The sequence below is a fragment of the Gekko japonicus genome, unplaced genomic scaffold (assembly GCF_001447785.1).
Source record: "Gekko japonicus isolate JY-2015 unplaced genomic scaffold, Gekko_japonicus_V1.1 scaffold506, whole genome shotgun sequence".
In the NCBI taxonomy this organism is placed as follows: Eukaryota; Metazoa; Chordata; class Lepidosauria; order Squamata; family Gekkonidae; genus Gekko; species Gekko japonicus.
Genome location: NW_015175372.1, coordinates 325,786 through 332,987, shown reverse-complemented (window position 1 = coordinate 332,987; position 7,202 = coordinate 325,786).

The following is a 7,202-nucleotide window of genomic DNA, read 5'->3' as shown; positions in this document are numbered from 1 at the left end:
TGTTCTGGCATTTTCTACTGCCATAGCCTTCATTATGCAAACTGAAAACATCCAATGACCGAATGTTATCTGCAGTTATTTAACAGCTTTGGTTACCCACTGTGAATTGACAGTTTAATGTATGGGTTCCTCTTCATTCTTGAGAGTTCTAAGAAGTCAGGAAGAAAAACCTAAAGTTATTACTTGGGGTTTATTCAGTATTTGTTTCCTTCTTGGTGAAGAGTGAAGCTCTAATACTGCAGTTGAATTAATTTGAGTCAGTGTATGTCACGGCTGGTTACTGCCCCAGGCTTTCAGCTCTGAAAAAAACTGAACAAGAGGTGATGCCCAGGAACAAAATGTTGGTGGTATTGCCCCAGCTGCACATTCCAAACTCCCTACCACACAATGATATTTCCATTCTCTGTGAAGGGATGCTGTGAACTGGAAGAGTAAAGTATCCTGAAAGTTAAATTATGCCAGCTCAGTTTTACTAGTGGATGATGATGTTTGTTTGTTTGTTTGTTTGTTTGTTTGTTTAAAAACTGGCTTAAATTCAGAGCTGATTTGTAGAGGGAGTATACCTTCAACTAAAGACACTACCTGTGGTTAGACTCTCATCATGATAATGGAATGCACACTGAAATAAACATCAGAGAGTAGTAACAAAGAACAGTGCAAGAAGATGTGTGGAGGACAAGTTTAAAAATGAAGAAATGCACAATGACAAACTTGCTTTTGCATTGGAAGTGCCCTTTCATGGTCCATACTCTAGAGGAAATACTTGAATAAACTTTATATGCTAGTGTCTCTATGTGAAGTTTAGTAATGCTGCATTTTCCAGTGTGTTTTAATAGCAAAACACAGCCTGAATATCTTAATTTCCACCTGAAGGATCAAAGAGCTGCTTTAAAGTCCTTTGTACATGTTATGTTCAGTGGCTGTACTCCTTAAAAACTTTATTTCTCCCACCCTCTAAACTCTAATTGGTAGTTTAAATCAGATTAGATGATAATTTTTAATGATTGCATAAACATTTTCCCGTATGTTTTTTTAAAGGATGTTCCACCCTAGATAACTTAGGTAGGCATTGGCAAGAAATTAATTAACTCAATGGCTAGGGTTCCTTTTGAGAAGCTGAGAACTGCCTACAGATTTTCAGGTTATCGGGGCTAAGTAGTAATGCTGAGCAACCCAATCCCCAATGCTACTTTTTAGCAGCATCAGTTCTGAGCTGTTTGAGGATGATATTGTGAGTTACTATTTACCTGTATATTGAGCTCCCACTGATTCCAGTATGAAATGGAAGAAATCATGGGTGGAAATCCCTGGAGTGGCAAATTAAAACAGTTTTGTTGTTGTTGTTCAGTCGCACAGTCGAGTCCGACTCTTCGCGACCCCATGGACCAGATCATGCCAGGCCTTATGAGCAGTTTAAAACAGTTTAATTTGGCTCAAAAAAGGGCCAAATGTAATTTTGCAATACAATCTTGTACAATTAACAAGTTTGACTTCAGAATTGTTGGGGTGGAGGTGCTCTCTTAAAGATGCCTCCAGTCAATCATACACTCCTTTAAAAAAAAAATCCTCAGAAGGATATCTTGAAGACATTTGCTGCCATAAAAAAGGTCTCCCTTCATTTCTGTTCAGAAATTTTGTACTGTACATGCAAGGAAGTTAGCAAAAAAATTAAGCCATTTGGTTCTATGCTAAGCTTTTCTAAGTGGGAAATTATTATCTCAGGCCTGTGTTACCTTGGGCATGGGCTGAAATGCAGCCCAAAATGCAGTGGGCAATTGGGAGGCTACTGTTACACTTGAGTCCCAGTGGTTGGTTCTCCCCCGCCTCCCCCGCCCCAAATTACCCAGGACAGCCGTGAATGAAGTTAACCTTTTGCAAAACAATAAATAACTTTCATCATCAAATAACTTGATCCTGCATCAAAGGTGGCATTCTATCTATAGCTGAGTATTTTTCTGATTCCATGGCAGATAATACACTGTGAGTTGTACGCCGTGCCCTCTTTTGTTCTGAAAGTGCCCATCGTCTTAGTAAAGATAAACTCCATAAAGCTGGTCTTCTGGTGTGCCTTCCGTGACTGGAAGGCTAAAAGGTTTCTCTCTGCTGCACTAAAAGAGAGGGACTGAGTGGTGCACAAAAGACAGTTATAGGAACAACCAACAGATGATCTGTGTTTGTCTCAAAATGTAGTTTTTTCTTATGTGTAATTACTGCAGTACATGCAGACTTGTGCTACGTAAACAGGCAAAGCTGGAACGCTGCAAGCCTGAAGCTGTGGCTTCCTCTATATTAAGCCTTGCCTCTGTATCTAGAGATGAAGATAGCTCACATGACCTGTTCTGTTGAAATACAGGTTAGCTGCTGTTCTGTAGACCTGATGTTCAGGGTATTTAAAGAAGTGCTCTGAATTTCTAAGAACTTAACCAGCTTTCAAGGAAACAAGGGGAGATTTTCCTTGCCTAAGGCAGATTCGACAGATAAAAACACAACCAGTGACATTTGCTGTACTCCATGCTGTGCTCCATTAAAGTCAGCAGGGACTTATTCCCAAACAAAAGTTTGAAGCATTGATACACTCTTATATCCAACTCTTATATTCAACAACTCCACCACGTGCCTTGTTTGGGATGAAATTTAGCTGTGTTTTTGTCTTAAGAGCACCAACGCAAAACATATAGATATTATTTATTGAGACTTGGCTTTTATTAGCTGCACGAGCCTGACATTTACCCTTTACTTTTGGAATGAGTTTTATAATGATGAGACTTCCTGAAGCTTGCTGAAAACTCAGCTGCCTTCACAGTTTACTTGGGTTATAAGTACTGTCTTCCATGTGTTGAAGGAGAGCTGCAGTTTTCTATAATTTTCTGAGTCTGAGTTAACTCTTTTTCTCTACTTGCATCTGATGAAGTAAACATAAAAGTTTTGATTGCTGGGAAAACCCCAACATTTGAAGTGCCTTGATGTCCTGGCTACATTTCAGGAAGGGATTTGTATAATGTGAAACTGTTCAAGCAAACTGAAGGTTAAGGTTTGACCATTCTGTGTCTCCCCTTCCCATCCCCAGTCTATAATTCAACTGGGGGTAACCCATCTTTGCTTTATGTTGATGTTAAATTGTTTAGGGGTTTGTAGAAGGGTGTTTTTTTTAAAGATAGCTGCTAATTTTGAAAAGCAACAGGCCACCAATATGCCCTCATGTCTTTTGCAGTAGGGGTGGGGAGAGAGGACCCTGATATACCAAGCTGTAGACCGCTGAATCTGAGCTGCTCCTTCTTGCTGGATTCGCGTACCACTGCTGTTGTCAGTGGACTCAAAACAGCGTTGATACACTTGTAGAATCTCCTCAGCTCCGTACTATGTTAGTTACAGGAACTGGCCCAAAAGACAAGTGATTATTTTCCTTTTATTTGATAGCTTATAATCATTTCACATGGTGGGAGTTGGCCACCTATGGGGCGCCATTCCTGGGGCTAATTTCTGTAGCAATTGCATTCAGTAGTTGTATTGCAAGGCAAAAGTTTGCTGTCAGGGAGAGGGACATACCATTCAGTTAGAGCATTACTGTATGATTATTGAATGTGTTCAGTGCAGAACTGGCATGCAAAAAAATTGACCTTATATGCACAGCAGAATAATTGTTAATTTTCTTTTCAACTGGTCCCATCAAATGAATCTTTGAAATGTTGCTTACACGGCAGGTCACATGATGGATTCAATATAGTCAAACAAAACTGTTAAGCAATACTTTAGAAAGAACCCTCTGGTTTTGAAGGCATGATTGACTCCATTTCTGGCAACAGATGTCTCAAAACATGGAGTGGTAATAAGTGCTTATTGATTTCTGTCACCCTGAATGTGGCTTATTTCATTCTTTAGTTTGTTTAAATGAGCAAGTAAAAATATGCCAGTGTCTTCTCTGAACATGGAAGCAATAGCTGGTAAGGCTTTGGGCCCTAAGAGTATCCCAGCAGCTTGACTCCTTCATAATTTTCATGCCTTCTTCACTGCACTGAACTTTTAAAATGAGCGTCTCCATCTTTCACATTGTTCTTGAACTTTGTATAGCGCTGATCTCATCTGTGTCACTCCATCACTTGAGCAGATACAACTCTGTCTTGATCTGTTCTTTTATTTGCTGATTTTGTGTCACTGGAATCACACTGTATGTAAATATTAGACCTTGCAAAATGTAATTTATTTTAACTTTTTTCCAATAAAGTTTTTTTTAATAAAATGTATTCCTGTTTTCTTAGTAAGGAGGCAAAGAAGGCTCTGAAGTTGGATTAACTCCAGTAGTTGTACATGGTAACCAACACTCAGATCCTGTAAGCTTGTGCTTGTGGGCAAATTCCCAGCAGTGTTCTTTACAGAACTGTGGCTAAAAAAAGAGGGAGGCCTGTGGCTTGGTGGTAAAGGACATGCCAGCCAATGTTGATTAAAGGACGTAGTAGGTGTTGCTGTCAGAGAGACCTGGCGATAAGACAGCCTCCTGTATTCCAAGCGAAACAGATCCTGCAGGAAAGTGTTCTAAGCTGACCATTGAGCACCAATGATCAAAGCATATGAACTGTTGACTCCTACAGCACATATTTTGCTACAAGCTCATTAGTAGATGCACTAAGAAAGCTAGATGCCCTTGAGACAAAGATAAGTTCCATGTTTACAATTGCATTTTTCAATTTCTTTTTAAAATAATGGAACTCTAAACAATAATGGAGGAAAAGGCCATAAAGAGTACAGACCAAGCACAATAGAGCAGTGTAAAAAAAATTGTGTAGGTTCCAAAAGCATCATTACAGTTTAAAGCAGTTCCCAAGACTACTTTGTAGACCATCAAAAGAATATGCACATTTTAACTGTCCTCCCCTCTCTTGCCCCATCAGCAGCTTTGAGAGTTAGTCTTGTATGGCTTCTGCTCTGGCTGAATTTCCTGCTGTAAGCAGTGAGACAGTACAGGCAGTAGTAGAGTGAGTCCAATCTCCTTTTTAGTAGCCCAGAGTCAGGTTGGAAGGTCCTCAGAGCCCTCTATTACAGGTTACCTTTGCATAGGTTATTCTACCATTTAAGAGCTGGTCACAAGTTTTTCTTGCACTATTTCTGACCTGTGTTACCCTGTACAAAGTAAGAAAGCAAAGCCAGGGCTGGCGGATGAAATACAAAGTTCTGCACTCTATGCTTGGTGGCCTGGGATAAAAAGATGTGTTAGAAACTGTGCTTCCTGAAACTTATATAGGTACTAGGAATAAGGCCCATTGTGGAAATAAATACAGGGACTTTAGAAAGAGGCTCTGGGTGGGTGCCCTGGCCTTGGGCACTCAGCGAAAATTTGCTATGGTGACCTTAGCAGGGTATAATGACACAGAGCTTACCATATTCTCCAGAGGAACTGATCTCTGCCATCTGGAGAACAGTTTTAATTCTGAGTGATCTCAGCCCTCACCCGGAGATTGGCAACAATGGTTCCCCAGGAGGAAATGGCTGGTTTGGATGGTAGAGTCTATGGCAATGTACCTGTCTGAGGTCCCACCCCTCCTCAAACCCCACCGTCTCCAGGCACCATCCCTCAAAACTCCAGGCAACCCTATCTCCTTCCTAGCCAACCATCAATGTACTGTTATTTGTCCCTCTAACTTCAGCTTTTCATCTCCCCCCCTCCCCCCACATTTTCTACTTGGGAAGAGTACAGTCTTTCTTCACAGTGGGAACCCAAGCAGGAGGGAAGCAACCTCAGCAGGGTATAATGACACAGAGTCCACCCTGCAAAGCAGCCATTTTTTCCAGGGGAGCTGATCTCTGCCATCTGGAGAACAGTTTTAATTCTGAGTGATCTCCAGCCCTCACCTGGAGACTGGCAGCAATGGTTCCCCAGGAGGAAAAGTACAGTCTTTCTCCACAGAGGAAACCAAAGCAGCTTACATCATTCTCTCCCCCTTTTGATCTGCCCAACAACCCTGGTAGGTAGGTTAGGCTGAAAGTCTGTGACTGGTCTGAAATCACCACACTCAGCTTCCACAGCAAGAACCTGGGTCTGGTAGACCCTGTTCTGAAGCACTAACTGCTACACCTAGGGTATCCAACCTCCAAGTGGGGCCTGAAGATTGCCAGGTTTCACAACTGATCTCCAAACAGGGAATGAAATAACTGTTTTTGAGGGTAGACGTATGGCATTCTATTCAGCTGAGGCCTCTCCCCTCCCCAAACTCTGGCTTCCATAGACTCCACCATAAAATATCCAGGAATTTCCCAACCTGGAGCTGGCAACCCTGCCTGGCCCCAATGAGTTCCCCACAAAGGCCAAAGGAGGCCTGGAAAGGGCTTCCTGGTCTCCTGCCTTTGCAGGAACCAAGCTTGCTTGCCTAGCAGCAGCCACTGAGGGAAAAGTTAGCCCCACAGAATGAGGAGAAGAGAATAGTTTGACAGCTGGTGGCTTACCTCAGTAGCCAGCCTGTGGCAGAGGAGCCAAGCAGAAGTAGAAGCATCTTCATTGGGAGAGACAGCCATTTTGGCAGTTTATTCTGTTAGGGAAGAGTGTCCAAGCTGGCAGTGGGCGGGGGAGACGATTGGACCCAGCCCCCAGCCAATGGCACACAAGTACTCTTGAGTGGCGGTTGATGAGCCAATGGCTGATGGCGCACACAGCACAGCCAATAGGAGAGCTGGAAAGTGCCAAATAATTGGGCTTTTACATACACACACACACACACACTAGCCTGATACCCATGCTTTGCTATGGTATTTAAGTTCCATAAATCCAGTTATAATACTGATTATGTGAATTTTGAAATGTAACATTTGTTGTAGGAATGCTAATGGAAAAGATTATAGTGTAAAAAATGAAGTGAGATATATGTACTATTTTTTTCCTCTCTACTGAAGGAACTCTCTGTGATTGCCATGCTAGCTGTTATGAGAAATGTCTATTCAGGAGTCTTGAATCACTGATTTCTGTAAAGGCCCTCAACTGTCTAGAGTCTCTTAACTGTGTTTTTACCTCAGAACATTGAGATCCACAGCTGAGTAATCAGAGGGATGTGGGTGCAAGTAGGCAGATTTTACCTCAGAACTCTGAACTACACAATTGACCAATGGGGGGAGGGGGGCAGCAGCCTGCCAGGCACATGGAAAACAGTTGCAGGACACATTTTGCCCCTTTCTTACCCCCTTAGGGGTCATGTTTCTCAGATATCTCTTTGTAGTAG